Consider the following 21,403-nt stretch of genomic DNA (forward strand, 5'->3'; position numbering starts at 1 on the left):
CACTTCTGTCTCCAAGGTAATTCCACACCAGCGATTCAAACCTGCCTCTCCTCTGTGTTCTTCTCCCACACGGAAACAGTAAAAAAAAATAAAAATAAAATGCGATTGTGAAGACACCTTGGAGCAGTCGCTGAGAAAATGCGGCGCTTAAACTTTATGACACAGAGAAAGAGGGAGAGGCGGAGGGAGAATCGAGGGGGACCTGTTTTTGTCGCACGCTTTGAGTTCTTCGTTCTTCTCCTCCTCAGAACTGGAGAGGGTTGGATCTCGGAAGGGTTGGATGGATGGATCCGGTCTTTTTAAATTTTATTTATTTGATTTGTCCATCGCTTGCAAGACGATCGGTATAAGTACAAGCATGAGTAAGAATACAGGAAATAGGTACGAATTAATGGGGACAATAGGACAGGGATAGGAGGCACCATGGTGCACGTCTGCACGCCCCTTACGGACCTCTTAGGAATGGGAATTCCCTCCTTTCCTTTCCTTTCCTTTCCTTTCCTTTCCTTTCCTTTCCTTTCCTTTCCTTTCCTTTCCTTTCCTTTCCTTTCCTTTCCTTCCCTTCCCTTCCCTTCCCTTCCTTCCTTCCTTCCTTCCTTCCTTCCTTCCTTCCTTCCTTCCTCTCTCCTCCCTCCATTTTTTTCCCTCCTTCCTTCCTTCTTTCCTTCCTTCCTCCCACTCCCTCCCTTCTTTTCTCTCCTTCCTTCCTTCCCCTTCCCTGTTCTCCTTCCTCTCCCCTTCCTTCTTTTATTTTTTATTTATTTGATTTGTCAATCATTTACAAGGTAATAGGTATATGTATAAACAGGAGTATGAATACAGGAAATAGGGACGAATCAATGGGGACACTAGGACAGGGACGGTAGGCACCAGGGTGCACTTATGCACGGCCCCTTACAGACGTCTTAGGAATGGGGTGAGGTCAATAGTGGCTAGTTTGAGGTTAAAGGAGTGGGGGGGGTTAGAGGGTGTAACAACAGAGTCAGGTATTGCTAACCCTAACCTTCCCCAAGGATTATTTGGCCCATTTTATGGATCACATCCTGGGCCATGGAGCAGCTAAGAAAGGAAGGAGGGCGAAAAAGAAGAATAAATTCACATCAAACTTCTCCATCATGGTCGTTGTTATCCTTAACTCAAAGTTCTTGAGATGGCGCACTTCCAAAAGGTTGTGTGTTGACCCAAAGGGATGTGGCACAAAGGCCACACAAAAGGAGTCCCTTTAGTAGCTCCAACTTTGCCCACAGTGTCCTGGGGAGTTTACGAAAAACTCTCCCAGGAACAGCCTTTTTCTGCAGAGAACCAAGTCTAAAATGTGATCAACAAAAACTGTAACTATAAGTCCAAGCAAGGCAAAATGAGTTAATTAGTCTGGCAGGGCAGAAGGAATTCCAGACATGAAGGCACGGAAATAAAACACTGTTGGGAGAGACACAGCACTCAGCCTGCATCTCTTTTAAACTCTCTTCCCAACTGTGGCTCATGAAGGGGATCAGGGCCCTTACCTCCCCTGTAAGCCAGGCAACCCACGTTGCTCCCTTCTCCGTTCCTCCCTGCGTGCGCTAGGATGAAGAGAGGGTGGGCCTGGGTCTTCCTCTCCCTTGTTCTACCTGTTCCCTGCTCTGCCCATCCGGACTTTGCCCTTCCCCATTTCCCCTCCACAGCCACACTCCCACTCCCTGTCAGCTGTTCATCTTCTTCCTCAGATTCAGACTCTGACAGGGGCAGGACAGGTTGGTTCCAACCTTCCCCCAAGATTAATTGACCCATTTTATGGATTACACCATGAGCCTTGGAGCAACTGATGACGGAGGAAAGGGAAAACAGCAAACATACCTAAATTCGTGTCAGATCTCCAGCGTGGCCACCATCCTAAACACAAAGATCTTGAGATGGTGCACCACCCAAAGATTGGCTCCAGCCTTCCCCAATGATTATTTGCCCCGTCTTATGGATCACTTCTTGCGTCATGGAGCAGTTGAGGATGGAAGGAGAGGAAAACAGTGAGAATAAACTCACATCGGGCCTCTCTGGCATGGCCACCACCACCGCAATCCAAAGATCTTGAGATGGTGTAGCTTGGAAAGGAACCAGCCCAAGGTTATTTTACTCCATTCCCATGGAACACATCCTGGGCTATGGAGAAGCCGAAGAAGGAAGAATGGGAAAATGGGAAGAACAACAATGGAAAAAATCCACACCAGACCCCTGGCGTGGCCACCAGCTTGGGCCTCTTGGTGGTCATCTTCTTCTGATTCCTTGGCTTCTGGGAAGAATGGCCAACACAGGTCCAGCTCCATTCTCAGCCTAAACCGATGCTCCTCAGCCTTGACAACTGGAAGATCTGTCGATTTCAATGCCCAGAATCCCCCAGCCAGCCAAGCTGAATAAAAGATGGGATTATCCACCTAACAATTCAGCAAAATTCAAACATCCGGTGAAATAAAATAAAAACCCAGGTGGCCGAGTATGCGATGGCTCGAGTTTAGATAGTAAAAAGATCACCCTGAAAAATGTGGCTTTTAAAATGCCAACCATCTGCTAGGAGATCTGTTTGCCCTGTGCCAGGGGAAAAAAAAATGTGAAAATGTCTCCGTGCCAACTTCGTCATTTGCCAAAGGGGAAAAAATAAATAAATCACAGCTTCCTTCTCGACAGGAGCAGCGAGAAGAGATGTTTCAGTTGTTCGTGGCAGATGTGGCACTTCCCCCAAAAAATCACCGTATGGCTTTTTTTTGTCTTGATTGGCGGGCAACATTGTGTTTCCTGTATTGAAGGCTTTTAGTGCGGCTTGGCTCCGAGTAAATGGACGGCTATCATTTATTAGGTAACTAGGTTTCACCTGGGTGCCTGGTTGGGGTGTGTTTGAGCTGGGGAGGTCTGTTTGTGGCCAGGTGTTTGCCCGGCTTGTGGTGTGGAGATTTTTTTTGTTTGTGAGTGCAGGCTTCCAAATGATTGACAGTCTGGTGGAGTCATCTCTTCTATTCAAGCTTTCAGGTCTTTTTTCAATCTCTATGGCTTCTCTGATGATTCTGTGGCTGGGGTTTTCTATAGTGGCTAGGTGCTAATGCCACCCACAAACCCAAACTATGGTTAAGATACATCGATGACACATTCGTGATTTAAGACATAAGACATAAGAATTTATTTGTCATTACACTCGCAAGCGGGTGCAACGAAATGAGGTGCTCTTCCACAAGTAAAACTGGACAACACCATTGAAAGAAAAATAAAACTGGACACAACAAACCATACAATAATCTCTATACAATTTAAAAATGTAAATACCCCATTACTCTCAGCCATTAAATTCCACAAAAATCTTATGACCCTGCATTCAAACTCAAAACTGCACTTGGATAAAAACTGTTCTTAAATCTAGTCTTGGCGACATGGAAAAGAAAACCCAAACAATTTCCTAACCCACCTAAACAACACACACCCCAAAATCAAGTTCACCATGGAAACAGAAGCAAACAAACAACTACCATTCCTAGATGTACTAATCTACAAAAAAACAGATGGCACACTAGGACACACCACATACTAGAAGAAAACACACAACAACCGCCACCTCAACGCCCAATCCCACCACCACCCAGCACAGATAAACTCCGTGGCCAAAACACTAATTGCCAGAACCAAACGCCTGGCAGACAAGACACACATAAAGACTGAACTATGCACCCTGACTAAAGTACCGACAGCCATCGGCTTCCACAAAAGCAAAATCACCGGCTTGATCCGCAAAAACACACTGAGACATAATGGAGACCTAGAAGATGAACAGACCTATGGAACAGCTGTCCTGCCCTACAGAAGAGGTACTACAGACAAAATCAGTAAGATACTACACAGGCATCACATCAAGACTGCCTTCAAAACAGACAGAAAAATAGCAGCCATCCTAAGAAACCCCAAAGATAAAATTGACCTGGAAAAACAAGGCATATACGAAGTCCCCTGTGCATTATGCCCTGCTGCATACATCGGACAGACCAATAGAAGAATAAGTACCCGCCTGGATGGACACAAAAATGCAGTCAAAAAGCTGCAACACACTTCCTCACTAGTCCAACACGTGGAAGCCACAGGTCATAGCATCAACTTCAATGGCACCAAAACCCTAGCCACTAGGGGCTCCTCCTCCTCCTCCTCCTCCTCCTCCCTTGAAAACCTTTCTCCCTTCTAGCACTGATGATGTTACCTAATTGGGTCATGAAACATCTGCAAGGAAACCGCCCAGCTCAGAGACCATCAACGACCCCACATGTTCAAACCCTTGTACTTCTTTCTGTTTCGCACATTGATGCCGCTGGGTTTCATGCGCGAGGGAGGATTTACACCTTGTTTTAGCAACAACCAGATGGGATGTCAGGTTTGTTCTTCTGAGGGCCTAAGAGGCATTCACCGCTAAGACGTTAAGACAGATCCTGCATTTGAGCTGACTTGTTATGGGAAGAAGTGTCGAACAAATTGAGCCCGAGAGATGCAAAAATGGATAAAATCCTAAACCAAGATCACCAAATAAGAACAAACCAGCAGACAGACAAATCCATGGGTCAGGAAGCAAACCAGCTAAAAGGTCTTAGAGAACTTCACTATGAAATACTTTGGGTTTTTTTTTTCCCTTACACAAAAGTATCAAACTTTTCTCTAATACATGCGCCCGTCTTGAAGCACCGGGAAAGAGTTCGCTGGGTCCCAACGGTTACCGAGGGATTAAAGCAAACGGCAGCCCCTTACCTTAAACACTGCTCTAGGGACACGATTTGAAATAGGATTAAAGTGGGAATAAGCAGACAGGTCTAAGGATGAGCCCGGTGGGGAAAGGAATCTATAAAGCTTCTGTGAAGGGAAATCTCGTGTCTCCAAGCTTTTAAGACTGGAGAAGGAAAGCAGCCGAAATGTTTATGGCTAAGACAGGCGAGCGTTTGGCCATCTCAAGAACTTTAAGACACGCGGACTTCAACTCCCAGAATCCCCCAGCCAGCACGCGGGAGTGGATTAGCAGACCGGTGGAGTCCCTCAAAGCCCCCAGCCTCCAGAAGACGGACCAAGGCCTGAACCAGCACAGATGTTCTTACCTGCTGAGAAATCCAGGAACAGGACACGCTTCGGGGAAATGAGGCTCTCCGCGCATCCCAGGAATTGGGTGCTTTTTCTGATAGTTGGAGGTCATTAATAGCCCTTGTGACAGTTTAGCCTCCGATAGTGTTGGAACATGGCACAACGGGGTCCTTGGTGGTCTTGTTGCAGGCGTTTCGTGACCCAACTAGATAATATCACGAGAGCTAGAAGAGAGGTGGGGTTGCAGAGAGGAGGAGGAGGAGGAAGAGGAGGAGGAGGAGGAGGAAGAGGAGGAGGAAGAGGAGGAGGAGGAAGAGGAGGAGGGGGAGACAGAAAACTATGGGTCCTTAGTATTCTCTGAGCTTGTTGGTTTTCTTGCAGGCATTTCATGATCCAACTATGTAACATCATCAGTGTTAGAAGGGAGTGGGGTTTATGAAGGGGAGGAGGAGGAGGAGGAAAAGCAAGAGCAGGAGGAGGAGGAGGAGGAGGAGGAGGAGGAGGAGGAGGAGGAGGAGGAGGAGGAGGAGAAGGAGAAGGAGAAGGAGAAGGAGAAGGAGAAGGAGAAAGAGAAGGAGAAGAAGAGGTGAAAGATGAGGGAGGAAGAAGAAGAAGAGGAAGAGGAAGAAGGAGGAGGAGGAGGAGGAGGAGGAGAAGAAGAAGAAGAAGAAGAAGAAGAAGAAGAAGAAGAAGAAGAAGAAGAAGAAGAAGAAGAAGAAGATGAGGGAGGAGGAAGAAGAAGAGGAAGAGGAAGAAGAAGGAGGAGGAGGAGGAGGAGGAGGAGAGGAAGAAGGAGAAGGAGAAGGAGAAGGAGAAGGAGAAGGAGAAGAAGAAGAAGAAGAAGAAGAAGAAGAAGAAGAAGAAGAAGAAGAAGAAGAAGAAGAAGAAGAAGAAGAAGAAGAAGAAGAAGAAGAAATAGAGACACGGGAGGAAGAAAGAAAGGAAGAAAAGAAGTTAATAGAAGGGCAGAGGCAGGGGAGGAGAAGAAGAAGATGACAACGACTGTGGGGTCCTTGGTGCTCTCTGAGCTGGGTTGTTTTCTTGCAGACATTTCATGACCCAACTAGGGGACATCATCAGTACCAGAAGGGAGGGGGGGTTTGCACTCTCTTTATATATTTCTTGGGTTGGGTGTGAGTAGGAAAACGCTGCTTACTTCTTGGCAGTTCCGTGATGAGGCTGGACCAGAATATTTTCTTCTCCAACAATCTAGCACCCAGATAAGCAGGGATTAACCCCAGACAAAAAAATCAATCGGAAAAGAACACCCCAATCCAGGAACTAACAAGGAGAAAACCGTAGCTAACTAACTGCAAGAAAACCACCAGAGAGCACCAAGGACATCACAGTTCAACCTCGAGCTACAAATATTGTTTTCTGTTGGTAAAACAGAACAAGACAACCCCTTGTCTTTCAGAAACCCTGCGCCGTTCTACCCATTTCTGTCTCTGCTTGTCGGACCGCATTTCTTCTTACCTGTGACTTGCCCACGGAGGCTGCTGGATGGATGGAAATTTCACAATACCCAATGCATAAATTTGTAGCATATCTGAAGCACGGAGAACTGCCTCGAAGCCCCAAGTTGGCCCTCGATTCTGTATGTAGTCATTGGAAAGATGTTTTAGGCCAGTGGTCGCCAACTGGTGGGCTGGGGACCGTTGGTGGTCCGTGAGAAAATGTTGGTGGTCTGCAAAGAAATGTCCCCCCCCCCCAAAAGCAATTAATCCAGGCTCTGCAGGAACAAAAGGCTGTGCTGCCCACATGGACCATGGGAACACAAGGTTTGCATTGCTTGCATTGTACACAGCACGGGGTATTGAGGGGAAGGGGCAAAGGGCGGAGGGGGGAACTTGCCCCACTCACCCCACGCGCCTGGCCTGGCCACTGGGCTGCTTCTGCCTGCTTCTTCCTTCTTCTGCTTTTGGCTGCATGCAAGGAAAGCAGCAAAAGTCTTTCTTTCTGTCCCCAAAACTCCACCAGAAATGAGTCTTTGGGACCCTGCAAGGCCTCCTCCGCCAAGAGGCTCATTTCTGGTGGAGTTTGGGGGAGAGAAAGAAAGACTTCTGCGGCTTCTGCTGCTTTCCTTGCATGAAGCCAAAAGTCTCTCCTCTCTCTCTCTCTCCCCCTGAGAACGGAGCTGGAGACGGTATCCCGCGATCCCAAATAAAGAACGATCGATCGGTAGGAAAACGGGGTGGGGGATTTTCCTGCAGATTTTTTGGGGGGATTTTCCCAGGTTCTCAGGTCCGCGGGGTTTAAAAGGATGATTTCGGTGGTCCCTGAGGTCCAAAAGGTTGGCGACCCCCGTTTTGGACAACTCATTAATTTCTGGCAACATCTGAATGTTGGGTATCCCATCCACAATTGGATCATGTTTACGTTGTTTTACGAGGTGCTATTATTTTTATTGCTAAAGGCTAAGGGGGCAATTCCTCTGCAAACTAAGCCAAGCAGAATTGGAAAAACAATGTTCGCTTCGGGAAGAGGTGGAGTCAAAAGCCTGTTTTTTTTTTAAAAAAGAACGTATTTTAAATCAAATCCAAGCCATTCAAATGGCGCCATTAACGTTGAAAATTGCAGGCTTAGGATGTCAAGAGCAAGAATGCGGCTTTCCAAACTGTGTCGATATTATTCTCACTCGAGGCAGGGAGATGAATTTAATCACTTTTTTTTTTTTTTAGAGCCACAGGAACAAGGTATATATTACCTTTTTGAGGTGCTGCACGCTTAAAGGTGAGCAATTTGATATTAGCAACTTTCCCAGGTATTTCAAAAGATAATTGCACCGCGGTTTAGCAAGCGTGAAATGCATAATCTGCACATTTTTCGCCTAAGAAAAGGAGAGAGGAAAGAAAGGAATCGCTCAGGAACTGGCAGACAAAAAGGAAAGTAATCCATAGGCCAAACTTAGTTGCAAGGGAAAAAATTTCCTTTCTTTTTTTTTGCTGCATTTTAGAGTCTGCCACTGGCAGTAAAGTGCTCAGGTTGAAGCTGGCATAGAGCCTGCCTGTGAAAATACGTTGCTATGGTGCTCATAGGATTTACGGTGATGGTGCAATCTCAACCGAAACTATTTTCAAGTAAAGACTTATGACAACGAAAGGAAAATATATTGATTTCTTTAAAATATTTATAGCCTGCCTTTTAAAGTAGGTTCTTCCTGTGCAAAAGAACAATAGGCTGCCTTGTATTAATCACCGTTGGCTCCTTTATGGACAGAGAGGTTTAGGGGGTAAGAACAACCTTACTAAAAATAATTAGATGAATAAATAGATCACAGGCCTAAAAAATAATATACAACCCTGTCAAATACAGACCGATGAAGAATTGCAATTAACATTCTTGGTTTCAGGGGCTGGCAGCTTTTTGAAGACCACCATCGGTGGCCTTGCAGGATGGCGTACATAGTCCTTGATTTACGAACACACCTTGGCCCCAAATTTCTGTTGTTAAGCGAGACAGCGGGTGTGAGCCTGCCCTAGTTTACAATCTTCCTCGTGAAACGAATCAGGCCATCGTGAATGTGAATCTGGCTTCCCTATTGACTTCGCTCGTCAGAAGGCCGCAAAAGGGGATCACGTGAGGGCCGTCGTAAATAGGAGGCAGTTGCCAAGCATCTGAATTTTGGTCACTGGATGGGGCCAGCCGGTCGGTTTAAATCGTTAGGATTCCGGCAGTTCCCCCCGATTAAATCATGATCCTGGAGCCAAACTTCTAAAACTTCAAAAGGATTTATTGGGACTTAACATTGCCAGCACGAACCTGGGTGCAACCGACTCTGAGACACATCATTCACTGTCCCCCTTGACCCCGGTTTTCCCTTCACCCCTCTGGGTGTATCGTAATTCATATCCTCCAATGGGACACCTCCATAGCCCAGAGTCATTGTCCCCCTTGACCCCGGTTTTCCCTTCACCCTCTGGGTGTATCGTAATTCATATCCTCCAATGGGACACCTCCCTAGCCCAGAGTCATCCATCAGGCTCTCAAAGTAGAATTTTGCTCAGCAAGAAACTTCGGTCATCTAGTTACTGTCGGGCTCCGGACACGCCGCAACAGGTGCTGGAGCCCAACAACGATGTCGGGCAGTGGGAGGAACTGCGATTTAACTTGTAGCCGCCCCAGCTGCCCCTATGGAGAGACTAGGATGATGTCATCAGGAGGCGACAGGGAGATTGCAGCGGGCTACCGAATCTGGGACTGAAGGAGAAATGAGCGGTGGCTGACGTTCGGAGGAGAACGGCCATGGTGGTGGGTCATCTGGGCACAATCACGGGATAATACGGAAGGATAGTAAGCCCACGGGTGAAGGGAGCGGCAGACAGGCGGGTTTTAGTATAATGAAGGATCGGATGTTAGGCAGCTTAGATGAGTGGGAGGGGCGGAAGTAGGGTATTTAAAGTGCGGAGAGGCAGTGGATTTATTTGGAAATATCCTTACTCGCTGTTGCATTGTTTGAGTTGCTGGAAGTAAAGCGAAGATTACTCCAAACTGTGAGTCCTGGCTGCTTTTTCCAGGTGGGAGACCAAGAGGCAGCTGAGAGAAAGCCAGCACTCATCTCCATCCTTCAGATAGAGTTACAATCTTTGAAAACATTTATGGAATGCACTTTCGGTTCCCGAGCAGCTGCACTGCTCCCCCCTTTCTGTTGGCAACTCAAAAAAACCCCAGAGAATGATTTTATCAGTTGACCGAAATACTGGTTCAGCGAACCAGATGAAAACTTAACATCCTGGTTCATCTCAACCAGTCCGAACCGGTAGAATCCTCCCCGCTCCCGAAAAAGGGTCACAAGTCCCTTTTCTTTTAGTGCCGTTGCAACTTTGAACGGCCGCTAAACGATCTGTCGTAAATGGAGAAACACGGCCCGTAGAATCGTCAAGAGCTGAAAATGCACATGTGGTTAGAAACAAAAATAAATAAATGTGAAGACGGCCTATATATTTTAAGCCAGAACTGCTTTCGTTAGGCATAATACCAGAAAAAAAATATATGATAAAGAGGAATGTTTCTTTGATATTACATGTTTTAACAGCAGCAAGAGTTGTATTGCACAACATTGGAAAAGCGAGTTTTTCACACACACACACACCCTAAACCTCCGTACATGCCCTCCACCTACCTTCACCCAAAACAGGCCACATGGGGACTCTTGGTGGGCAGAGCCTGCCAGGGGTGGGATTTTGCCGGTTCGTTGAACCGGCCATAAAATTAGCTACCGGTTCGCTTGAACCGGTGCAAACCGGAGCAGCCCTCCCCTGCCTATAACTTGGTTGCTTGCCTCTTACAGTTTATATTCATTGTTTTATTTAGGATCTCTAGTATGATTTATGTTGATTGCTTGTTTAGCATCCTATGAGTGTCACTGAGTGTTGCCTCTTACGATTTCCGATGAGTGTATCTAACGGGGATTATGATTGCGATTTATCACTTGTTGCTGGTTGCATAAACTGAGAGCTGATCCACCGGAGACCAATTCCCAGTGTGTCCAATCGCACTTGACCAATCAAGAATTCATTCGATTCCATGGAAGAGACTCGCCGCCCCGCCCATTTTAATCCAAAGGTTAAGCCGGTGCCCATAATGATGTAGGTTACTCTGCTGGTTAGTACACATTCAAAGTGACGCTAAAGTTATTCTAAGTCTTACGTTTGGGGTTCTTCTTCCATGCACAGGCCACAACTTCACGTGGGTGAGTGACAGTGGAGGCCTTGAACAGATGCGCAGTTTAGGATGGCGCTTACTTTAAACGGAGATGGAACATGAATCCAGTTGCGCCTCCGGTGTTCCTGCCTGGCCATCAAACTGCCCTGCCTCCTTCTTTGCTCAGTTGGGAACCCATGCCTTCCCCAGACGGCTCGTTTGAGAGGTTCCTCACCCTTATCAGGGAGAAGAGAATAGGAGAGGAGAGAATAGAATAGAATAGAATAGAATAGAATGGAATAGAATGGAATAGAATGGATTGGAATGGAATGGAATGGAATGGAATGGAGTGGAGTGGAGTGGAGTGGAGTGGAGTGGAGTGGAGTGGAATGGAATGGAATAGAATAGAATAGAATAGAATAGAATAGAATAGAATAGAATAGAATAGAATAGAATAGAATAGAATAGAATTAGAATTAGAATTAGAATAGGAGAGGATAGAATAGAATAGAATAGAATAGAATAGAATAGAGTGGAATGGAATGGAATGGAATGGAATGGAATAGAATAGAATAGAATAGAATAGAATAGAATAGAATTAGAATTATAATTAGAATAGGAGAGGATAGAATAGAATAGAATAGAATAGAATAGAGTGGAGTGCAATGGAATGGCATGGCATGGCATGGAATAGAATAGAATAGAATAGAATAGAATAGAATAGAATAGAATTAGAATTAGAATTAGAATAGGAGAGGATAGAATAGAATAGAATAAAATAGAATAGAATAGAATAGAATAGAATGGAGTGGAATGGAATGGAATGGAATAGGAGAGAATAGAATAGAATAGAATAGAATAGAATAGAATAGAATGGAATGGAATGGAATGGAATGGAATAGAATAGAATAGAAATAGAAATAGAATAGAATTAGAAATAGAGTAGAGTCGAATAGAATAGAATAGAATAGAATAGGAGAGAATAGAATAACAGAGTTGGAAGGGATCTTGTAGGTCATCTAGTCCAACCCCCCCACCCAAGCAGGAAACCCTCCATCATTTCTGACAGAGGGCAGTCCAGTCTCTTCTTGAAAGCCTCCAGGGATGAAGCTCCCACAACCTCTGAAGGCAACTTCTGTTCCATGGGTTGATTGTTTTCACTGTCAGAAAGTTTCTCCTTATTTCCAGGTTGAATCTCTCCTCGTTCAGTTTCCATCCATTGTTCCTTGTCTGTCCTTCAGGTGTCTTGGAGAAAAACTTGACCCCTTCCTCCTCCTCTGGGGCAGCCCCTCAAATATTGGAAGGCTGCTCTCCTGTCTCCCCTGGTCCTTCTCTTCCCTAGACCAGACAGGCCCAGTTCCTGCAACCGTTCATGGTATGGTATTTTCTTATATGTACCCATTTCATGTATTCATAACTATGTATACACTTATACTTATCTTGTAAACAATTGACAAATCAAATCAAATAAAAAATAAATAAAATAAAATAAAATAAAATGTTTCAGTCTCCAGTCCCCTCATCATCCTGGTTGCTCTTCTCTGCAACACTCAACTCTGGAAAAAAAAAGGAACTCGATCCAAACTTTTGCTTAGGGCTTACGATTAAAATAATCTGTCTATTTATTCATGGATTGCCAAGATTTTGCACTCCACTCCCGGTGACTCTGAGCAAAAACATGGCTTGAAAAACACCAGGATAAATCAAGCTAATGGGACGGTGCCGTCTGCAAGGCCAAACCCACCCTTGGCATCCCTCCAAATGCTCTCTGGGAGTCTCAGGAGGTGATTCACACGTGATGTGGCCCAATTAGTCAAGTAGTCAAAGACGGGCTATTATGAAGAAGGTTTGACCACAAGGTCACCGGGGAAGGAAGCCTGGGAGAAGAGAATGTCTCTGCTAGACATTTTAGCGGCGTCCTTCGACCTTAGAAGCTTGAAGACGTGGGTGGGTTGAAACTCCCAGAATCCCCCAGCACGGAATCCTGGGAGTTGAAGTCCATCCATCTCCAAGCTGGAAAATGGTGAAGAACGAGGCCTTATATGTGGGTTGGGCAGGTTTGTTTTGGAGCAGCCGATCAGGCCCTAAACCAAGGGACTCCAAACTTGGCAAATTCAAGACTTGTGGACTTCCAACTCCCAGAATTCCTGAGCTCACATGACTGGAAGGGGAATTCTGGGAGTTGAAGTCCACAAGCCTTAAAAGCAGCCAAGCTTGAAGACCCTTGCCCTAAATCATGAAGGATGCACTAGAGCAGGGATATAAACTCAGTTTCGTTGAGGGACCCATCAGAGTTGTGTTTGATGGGGTGGGGAGGTCATGGTGGGAGTAGGCAGGGACAGCTCAATGTCACTCAGGTTGCGGGCACCTGTGGTGTCCAAGTGCCAAGGCCAAATTTCCCTCAGACCCACTCTCACTCTCATTATAATCTCCTTCCTTCCTTCTTTCCTTCCTTCCTTCCTTCCTTCCTTCCTTCCTTCCTTCCTTCCTTCCTTCCTTCCTTCCTTCCTTCCTTCCTTCCTCCTTCCTTTTCTCCTTCCTTCCTTTCTTCCTTCCTTCCTTCTTTCCTTCCTTTCTCCTTCTTCCTTCCTTCCTTCCTTCCTTCCTTCCTTCCTTTCTCCTTCTTTCCTTTTCCCTTCCTTTCTCCTTCTTTCCTTCCTTCCTTCCTTCCTTTCTTCCTTCCTTCCTTCTTTCCTTCCTTTCTCCTTTCTTTCCTTCCTTCCTTCCTTCCTTCCTTCCTTCCTTCCTTCCTTCCTTCCTTCCTTCCTTCCTTCCTTTTCCTTCCTTCCTTTTCCTTCCTTTCTTCCTTCTTCCTTCCTTCCTTCCTTCCTTCCTTTCTCCTTCCTTCCTTCCTTCCTTCCTTCCTTCCTTCCTTCCTTCCTTCCTTCCTTCCTTCCTTCCTTCCTTCCTTCCTTCTTCTTCTTCTTTCTCCTTCCTCTTCATTTCTCTTCTTCTTCCTTCCCCTCTTCCCTTCTTCTCCTTTCCTCTTTCCCTTTCTCCTTTCCTGCCCCTTCTTGCATGCTCAAACGCAAAAGGGGAAACACCCCTCCTTTCGTTTGGCTTTTTCGTTTCTTTCGCTAGACCTCTGCCCCGGGACAACGGGACAGCTCACTCCTCACCCCTGAACTCCATCTTGGCTGGGAGAGGGTTGCAGGAGGCCGTTGCACGGGGCCGTCTTAGCGCACGGGCCTGAGGGGTCCTTGCCCATGGGCCCCATGAGCATAGGGGCCACACCCACACCAGCGGATCGGCTGGGTCTCCTTTGGTTGCCCTGCCCAGGAGAATGGAGCTGGAAAGCAGGTTAGAGGGGTGGGGAGGGAAGGGGGATTTTGCAGTATATCCTTCCCCTGCCACGCCCACCAAGCCACGCCCGCAGAACTGGTAGTAAAAAAAAACCTGGAATCCCACCGCGGTGGCAGAGGCACTGCGGCCAGTCCTTTGCTGTCTCCAGGGCCGAATCCAGGCCCCGGCCTTGAGTTTGACACCCCCTTGCATTAGATTAGAGACCCCCCGCATGGCTTCTTAGCCCCGGCTGGGCGTCTTCCGAGAGGTTTTCCTCCCTAAAGGCCCCTCCGCCGTTTCTCTTCGGTACAGAGATAAAGGGAGCCTCTCGGGATCTGCGCCCTCCCTTCGCTGTGGCACTTAGCCGCTGAACAGATGATGCCACGGGCGCCAGGCCAGGGACGAGAGGCACCAGCGTCCTGGCCGGCTGCCCTTCGCCCGTCTCCAGAGAAGAAGCGGCTGGATGGCCGGGAGCCCGTTCCAGGCACCGTGGGGGGGTTTCAGGCCCTTCCTCTGGAGCTGGTCCGGTTCTCCGTTCTTTCTTTCTTTCCCCTCCACGCCCAAGGCTTGGAAGAGAAGCCGGCTGGCCCAGCCCTACGGGTTTAGTTTAGTTTAGGTTTAGTTTAGGTTTAGTTTAGATTTAGCTTAGGTTTAGGTTTAGGTTTAGTTTAGGTTTAGTTTAGGTTTAGCTTAGGTTTAGTTTAGGTTTAGTTTAGGCTAGCTTAGCTTAGTTTAGGCTTCAGCTTAGGCTTCTAGCTCTAGGCCTAGCCAGGCTTAGCCTCAGGCTCTAGCCAGGCTCAGCCTTAGGCTCAGCCTAGGCCTAGCTTCAGGCTAGTCTTTGAGGCTCAGCTTCAGGCTTCAGCCAGGCCTCAGCCCAGGCCTTGGCTCAGGCAGGCTCAGCCAGGCTTCAGCTTCAGGCTCAGCCAGGCCTAGCCTCAGGCTTAGCTTAGGCTCAGCCTAGGCTTCAGGCCTCAGGCCTAGGCCTAGGCTCAGCTTCAGGTTTAGCCTAGGCTTAGCGGCTAGCTTAGGCTTCAGCTTTAGGCTTCAGCTTTAGGCTCAGTTTAGGCTCAGCCCTTAGGCTTCAGCCAGGCCTCAGCCAGGCTCAGCTTAGGCTTAGCCTAGGCCTAGTTTAGGCTCAGCTTCAGGCTCTAGCCTAGGCTTCAGCCTAGGCTAGGCTAGGCCTAGCTCAGGCTTAGCCTAGGCTTCAGCTCAGGCTCAGCCTAGGCTCAGCCTAGGCTCAGCCAGGCTTAGTCAGGCTCAGCTTCAGGCTCAGCCAGGCTCAGCTCTAGCTCAGGCTCAGCCTAGGCCTAGCTCAGGCTCAGCCTCAGGCCTAGCCTCAGGCTCAGCTCAGGCCTAGCCTAGGCTCAGCCCAGGCTCAGCCTTAGGCTCAGCCCAGGCCCAGCCCAGGCTCAGGCTAGCTCAGCTCAGGCTCAGGCTCAGGCCTTCAGCCCAGGCTTCAGCCCAGGCCTAGCCAGGCTCAGCCTAGGCTCAGCCTCAGGCTCAGCCAGCCCTAGCCTAGGCTAGCCTAGGCCTAGCCTAGCCTAGTTTAGCCAGGCTCAGCCAGGCCTAGCCAGGCTTCAGCCAGGCCTAGTTTAGGCCTAGCTTAGGCCTAGCCTCAGGCTTAGCTAGGCCTTAGCTTAGGTTTACTTTAGGTTTAGTTAGGTTTAGTTTAGGTTTACTTTTAGCTTAGGTTTAGTTAGGTTTAGTTTAGGTTTAGCTTAGGGTTTAGCTAGGTTTAGTTTAGGTTTAGCTTAGGTTTAGCTTAGGTTTAGCTTAGGTTTAATTTAGGTTTAGTTTAGGTTTAGTTTAGTTTACTTTATTGCCCTTGCACCTCGTACAATGAAATCAAACGCCATCTTCAGTGCACATCATGACCATGAAAATCAACCCAAACACACACCCTTCACACTCCACACACTGAATGGAAAACCCCTGATATTGCATTCATGTTGCACTACACAGTAGAGATCAACAGAGCTGCTCCCCTGGGATAGAAGCTGTTTTTCAGCCTATTTGTCCTTGTTTTTATTATTCTCCTGTACCGTCTGCCAGATGGTAATAGTTCAAAAAAAAAAAGTGAGCCCAGGATGAGATGGATCTTTGAGGATGTTTTGAGCTTTCTTGAGGCAGTGGAAGCTATAAAGCTCTTCCAAAGACGTGAGAATAACAGATAATAACAGATAATAACAGTTCATCAGAGTTGGGAAGGGGCCTTGTAGGTCATCTAGTCCAACCCCCCCCTGCCCAAGCGAGAGATCCTACATCATTTCTGAAAGATGGGAGTCCAATCTCTTCTTGAAAGCCTCCAGGGATGGAGCTCCCACAACTTCTGAAGGCAACTTCTGTTCCATGGGTTGATTGTTCTCCCTGTCAGAAAGTTTCTCCTTATTTCCAGGTTGAATCTCTCCTTCTTCAGTTCCCATCCATTGTTCCTTGTCCGGCCTTTGGGTACCTTGGAAAATAGCTTGATCCCCGCCACCCCTCAAATATTGGAAGATATTTCCCCTGGTCCTTCTCTTCCCTAGACTAGCCAGGCCCAGTTGAGGCAACCAGTGACCCTCTGGGCAATGCCGTTAACCCTCTGGAGTGCTGTCCTATCTATCCCTGTGCAATTGGCAAATCAGATATGGGTGTGCGGTAAGCTAAGATGGTCTCTGTGATGCAGCGGTAGAAGGTCCCCTGCAGTTTTGAGGGAAGGTTGCAAAAAAGATGAAACGAGACATTAAAATGATAAAGTCAAATGTAAAAACACAACAACCCAACCCAACGAAATAACCAAATAAAAGATGAAATAATAAAATGGAATAGGATGTAAACTAAACTAAAATAATCAAGTCAAATGCAAAAATCAGACAATGAAATAACAAAATAAAACGTAAAGTAAACTAAAATAAAAAATAATGAAATTTAAATGGAAAGTAAAACACACGGCTAGTCCTTGATGTATGACCACCATTAAGCCCCACAATTCCTGTTGCTAAGGGAGACAGTGGCTAGGTGAGTTTTGTGGCTTCTTCATGACCTTGCTTGTCACGGTTGCTAAGTGAATCACTGCAGCATGGTCGTTGAAGTGAACCTGGCTTCCGCACTGAATGTTGCTTGTCTGAAGGTCACAAAGGGGCATCACGTGACACCCTCCCCCCAGGGACGCTGCGACCGTCATAACGACGAGTCAGTTGCCAAGCATCCGAATGTCAATCACGTGACCCCAGAACGGTCATAAGTGTGAAAAACGGCCATAAGTCCCCCCCTTTTCCCCCTAGTGCCTTTGTCACTTCAAACAGTCCCTAAGTGAACTGTCGGGAAGTCAAGGACTTTGAGAAAAAGGAGTCAACAAGGATAGGTCAATATTTGGGGGGAATCTGGCCTTGTCGGAAGAAATATAGACTAACTTCTGGACTTTGGGCTTTCTAATTCATTCTGCCTTTGGATTATGGATTTCCTGTCTGGCTGCTCACAGAGGGTCAGTTTAGGTAATCACACCTCTTCAGCCCTTATTCTTAACACTGGTTACACCACAGGGTTGCGTGTTGAGTCCCTTACTCTATACTCTTTACGGGCATGACCGCATTCCCACTCCCGCTAGTAATACTATGGCTAAATTTGAAGATGATACAACAGTGGTGGGACTCCTCTCCAAGGGGGATGAGTCTGCCTACCGAGATGAGGTGGACCAACAATGGTTGCTTTTGTGATGTGGAGACAATCACTTGGTCCTCAACCCCAATAACACCAAGCATCTTATAGTGGACTATAGAAGGAAGAGATCAGGCCTCCAGCCCTGGCTTATCCATGGAGACCGAGGGGAGCAAGTGGCCACTTTTAAGTTTCTGGGGGTTACCCTAAAAGAGGACCTGATCTGGGGGAGCTCACATTGCAGCCCTGGTCAAAAGGGCCCAGCAGAGATTAGACTACCTGAGACTTCTCAGGAAATAACAACCGGATGGAAAACTGCTGGTGACATTCTCCCGCTGCACCATAGAGAGTATCTTAGCTTACTGCACACCTGTGTAGGGTTTGCCCATTGCACAGGGGCAGATAGGACAGCACTCCAGAGGGTGAATGTCATTGCCCAGAGGATCCTGGGTTGCCCTCTCTCCTCTTTGGAAGAGCTTTATAGCTCCCGCTGCCTCAAGAAAGCTCAAAACATCCTCAAAGATCCATCTCAGTTTTTTGAACTATTACCATCTGGCAGACGGTACAGGAGAATAATAAAAACAAGGGCAAATAGGCTGAAAAACAACTTCTATCCCAGGGCAGGAGCTCTGTTGATCTCTACTGTGTAGTGCAACATGAATGCAATATCAGGGGTTTTCCATTCAGTGTGTGGAGGGTGAAGGGTGTGTGTTTGTGTTTATTTTCATAGTCACGATGTGCACCGAAGATGGTGTTTGATTTCATTGTACGAGGTGCAAGGACAATAAAGTAAACTAAAGAGCGATCCAGAGAAGATTCCCTTTGCAAACGAGGGGGAGGATTTGTCAGAAATGGTGTAGGGTCTCCTGCTTTGGCGGGGTTGGACTAGATGACCCTACAAGGTCCCTTCCAACTCTGATTATCTTCTTATCCCACGAGCCATTCGCAAGGGCTGCGAACAAGCGAAGGGGTGCGAAGCTGCAACCCTCGCGAAGTGGATTTGCTGGGCACCCCCGAAAGTCGCACCTCCATCCCGACCCTCTCGAGACCCTTCCTCCCTCCCCTCCCACCCTCCCCGGCAAGGAGGTTGCGTTCACACGTTCAGCAACCCCTGCTCCTGGACCGACCCACCCGTTTCCTTCTGGGGCGGGGCCAGAGTCCCTTCCGTCTTCATCCGAACCGAACCAGGAGGGTTTCAAGGCTGCGGCTAAGGGGGCGGTGGGGGCGGCCGAGCGGACGCAGCTCCGCAGTGCAGAATCCGCACTCCTGGGGGGCCCCTGGGTCTCTAGGGAGATTCTCAGCTATCCAAGTCACGCCTTCCGAATAAAAATAAATCACCCCCTTTTTTGGGGGGGGGGAGGAGGCCCCCACCAGGAAGCCAAACCGGGTTTTTCCCCCTTTCTTCTCCCACATTGTTTGGGAGAGTTTGGGGGTCTCCGTTCCTAGACTCAGCCATTAGCTAAGGGGAAGGCTGAGGAGGGGGCTTCGCGCCCTACAACCTAGTCCGCCCCCCGCCCAAACCCAAGCTCTGGAGGAAAGGGGGGGCAGCTCGGTTTGAAGCGTCCTCCGCTAACCCTGGGCCGGAGTCCCGATGTTCCTGGGGGGGCGTTTTCCCCTCCCTCTCTCCCTCGTCCCCCCACCCCCGCGGCCTCTGAAACACCGCCGCCTCCTCTCTCTCTCTCTCTGCCATTTTCTTTGTGTTTTTCCAACGTGCGGGCGTGCAACCTCCTCCACCCCCCAGCTTGGCATCCCTTGAACACGCTGGCCAGCAGCCTTGCCCTCCCCCTCTCTCTCTCTTCCCCCCTTCACAAGCAGGGCAAGGGGGCAGGGCAGCCCCCTTACACAACCGCTCGGCCTGGGTCGGCTCTGCGCGCGGGGCGGGAGGTTGGCGTTCCCACGCGGGCTCCACATGCTCGCTGGCTGGCTGGCGCGGCGCGGCCCCCCACGCCAGCCCGCCCACCTACCCGCCCCCCCAGCCTCCCCCCACCCCTCCCAGCACTCGGGCGTGCTTCAGCCACCCGCATTAGGCTCCGTTACAGCCTCGCCACCCCCCACCTCCCCAGCGCTCCCCACCCGCGGAAAAAGCCCGGGCGCCTCTGCCAAGCGCTCCCATTCCAGCCGCCAAGCAGCGGCGGAAGGCACCTTGGCATCCCCGGCGCCGGATGGGCAGAGGATGAGTCAAGATGGGCCAAGCTTGCGGGCACTCCATCCTCTGCCGGAGCCAACAGTACCAGCCCGCCGCATCTGACCTGTGAGTTCGGCCGAGGGCTTTCCTCGGGGCCGTTGGGACTTGGGAGACTTCGGGGAATTTGGAGGAGGAGGAGGAGGAGGAGGGAGGAGGAGGAAGGAGGACGCCCGTGCGACCAAGGACCGGAGCAGCCTCGTCCGGAGTGGGGAGGCGGGTCGGGGGCCCGCAAGCGAGGCGACTTCTGCAAGGCAAGGACGGAGTTGGGGAAAGCGCGGCGTGGAAGAACAAAAGGATTTGCCCAGCGGTGTGGATGGGGGTGGGGGGGTTTGCTGGGGGTGGGGGTGGGGGTGGGGGTGGGCACGCAGCCAGCAGCCGGCGCCGCTCCCTCCTTCTCCCCCCCCCACGCGAGTCAAGAACGCGCCGCGCAAGAGGCAGCAAGGAAGAGAGAGAGAGAGAGAGAGAGAGAGAAAAAAACTTTCCCCGTGGATAAAAAGCCGACACGGGACGCGGATTGCCTCCTGGAGCTGTCACGTGACCCAGGGGGGTCTCTCTCTCTCTCCCCCCACCCACCCCGGGAACGCGTTCCCACGCAACCCACCCAAACCCCAACCTGGATCGCGGTAACTCAGACGGGGGGCTGGGAGAGACCCGCCCGCTCAGGCGCCCCGTCCCGTCGCTGTCCGCGGTGCTGAACACGGAGGAGGACGAGGAGGAGGAGGAGGAGGAGGAAGAAAAGGGGGAGAGGGCGGCAGGACGGGGCCAGGAAGGGAGGGAGGGGCTGCCGCTCCCTTCTCCGGCGCAACTTTGCCCGAAACTTCTTCTTGGGGAGGGACGGGACGGGGGGAACCCCCAAACCTGGATAATTGACTGGGGTCTTGCCTGATTTGCTTGGGGTTGTCATTGATCCTGTCTGGCTAGGAATTGTTCAGTTGAGGGGCGCAGGGAGGGGCGTCAAAGGATCCGTGTGTGTGTGTGTGTGTGTGTGTGTGTGTATTTAAATTAAGAAGTGGAGTTTGGTAGCCCAGGAAACTCCGGATTAAAACTAGAAGGGCTCTTTTGTCAATGTGTGGCTGCTCCTGGACACTCTAGGCCAGTGTTTTGTCGACCTCGGCTACTTTAAGACTCTTGGACTAAAACTCCCAGAATAATGTCCTAAAGGTGTGTTGTTGTTTTTTTCAGGAGGCAACTGGGCTTTCTTGGTTTTTCTTTGAAGACGTTTTGCTTCTCATCCGAGAAGCTTCTTCGATTCTGGGCCGAAGAACGGAAGAAGCTCCTTGGATGAGAAGCAAAACATCTTCAAAGAAAAACCCAGAAAGTCCAGTGGAGTTGCCTCTTGAAAAGGAACCGTTGGGACAACCATGAGCTGGATGACGGAGAATCTCCATAGACATTCCAGAACGATGGCTGACAATATCCAAATCAGTGGGGGGTTTTTTTCCCCAGCCTGGTCCCTTTAAGATGGGTGAACTTCAACTCCCAGAATTCCCCAGCTGGCTGGGGAATTCTGGGAGTTGAAGTCCATGTGACTTAAACTTGTCAAGGTTGAGTAACATGCATAGGAAAATCGAGAAAAGGCTACTGTAC

This window comes from Pseudonaja textilis, chromosome 7 (genome assembly GCF_049901715.1).
Source record: "Pseudonaja textilis isolate UNSWEBS1 chromosome 7, rPseTex1.2, whole genome shotgun sequence".
NCBI classification, from domain to species: domain Eukaryota; kingdom Metazoa; phylum Chordata; class Lepidosauria; order Squamata; family Elapidae; genus Pseudonaja; species Pseudonaja textilis.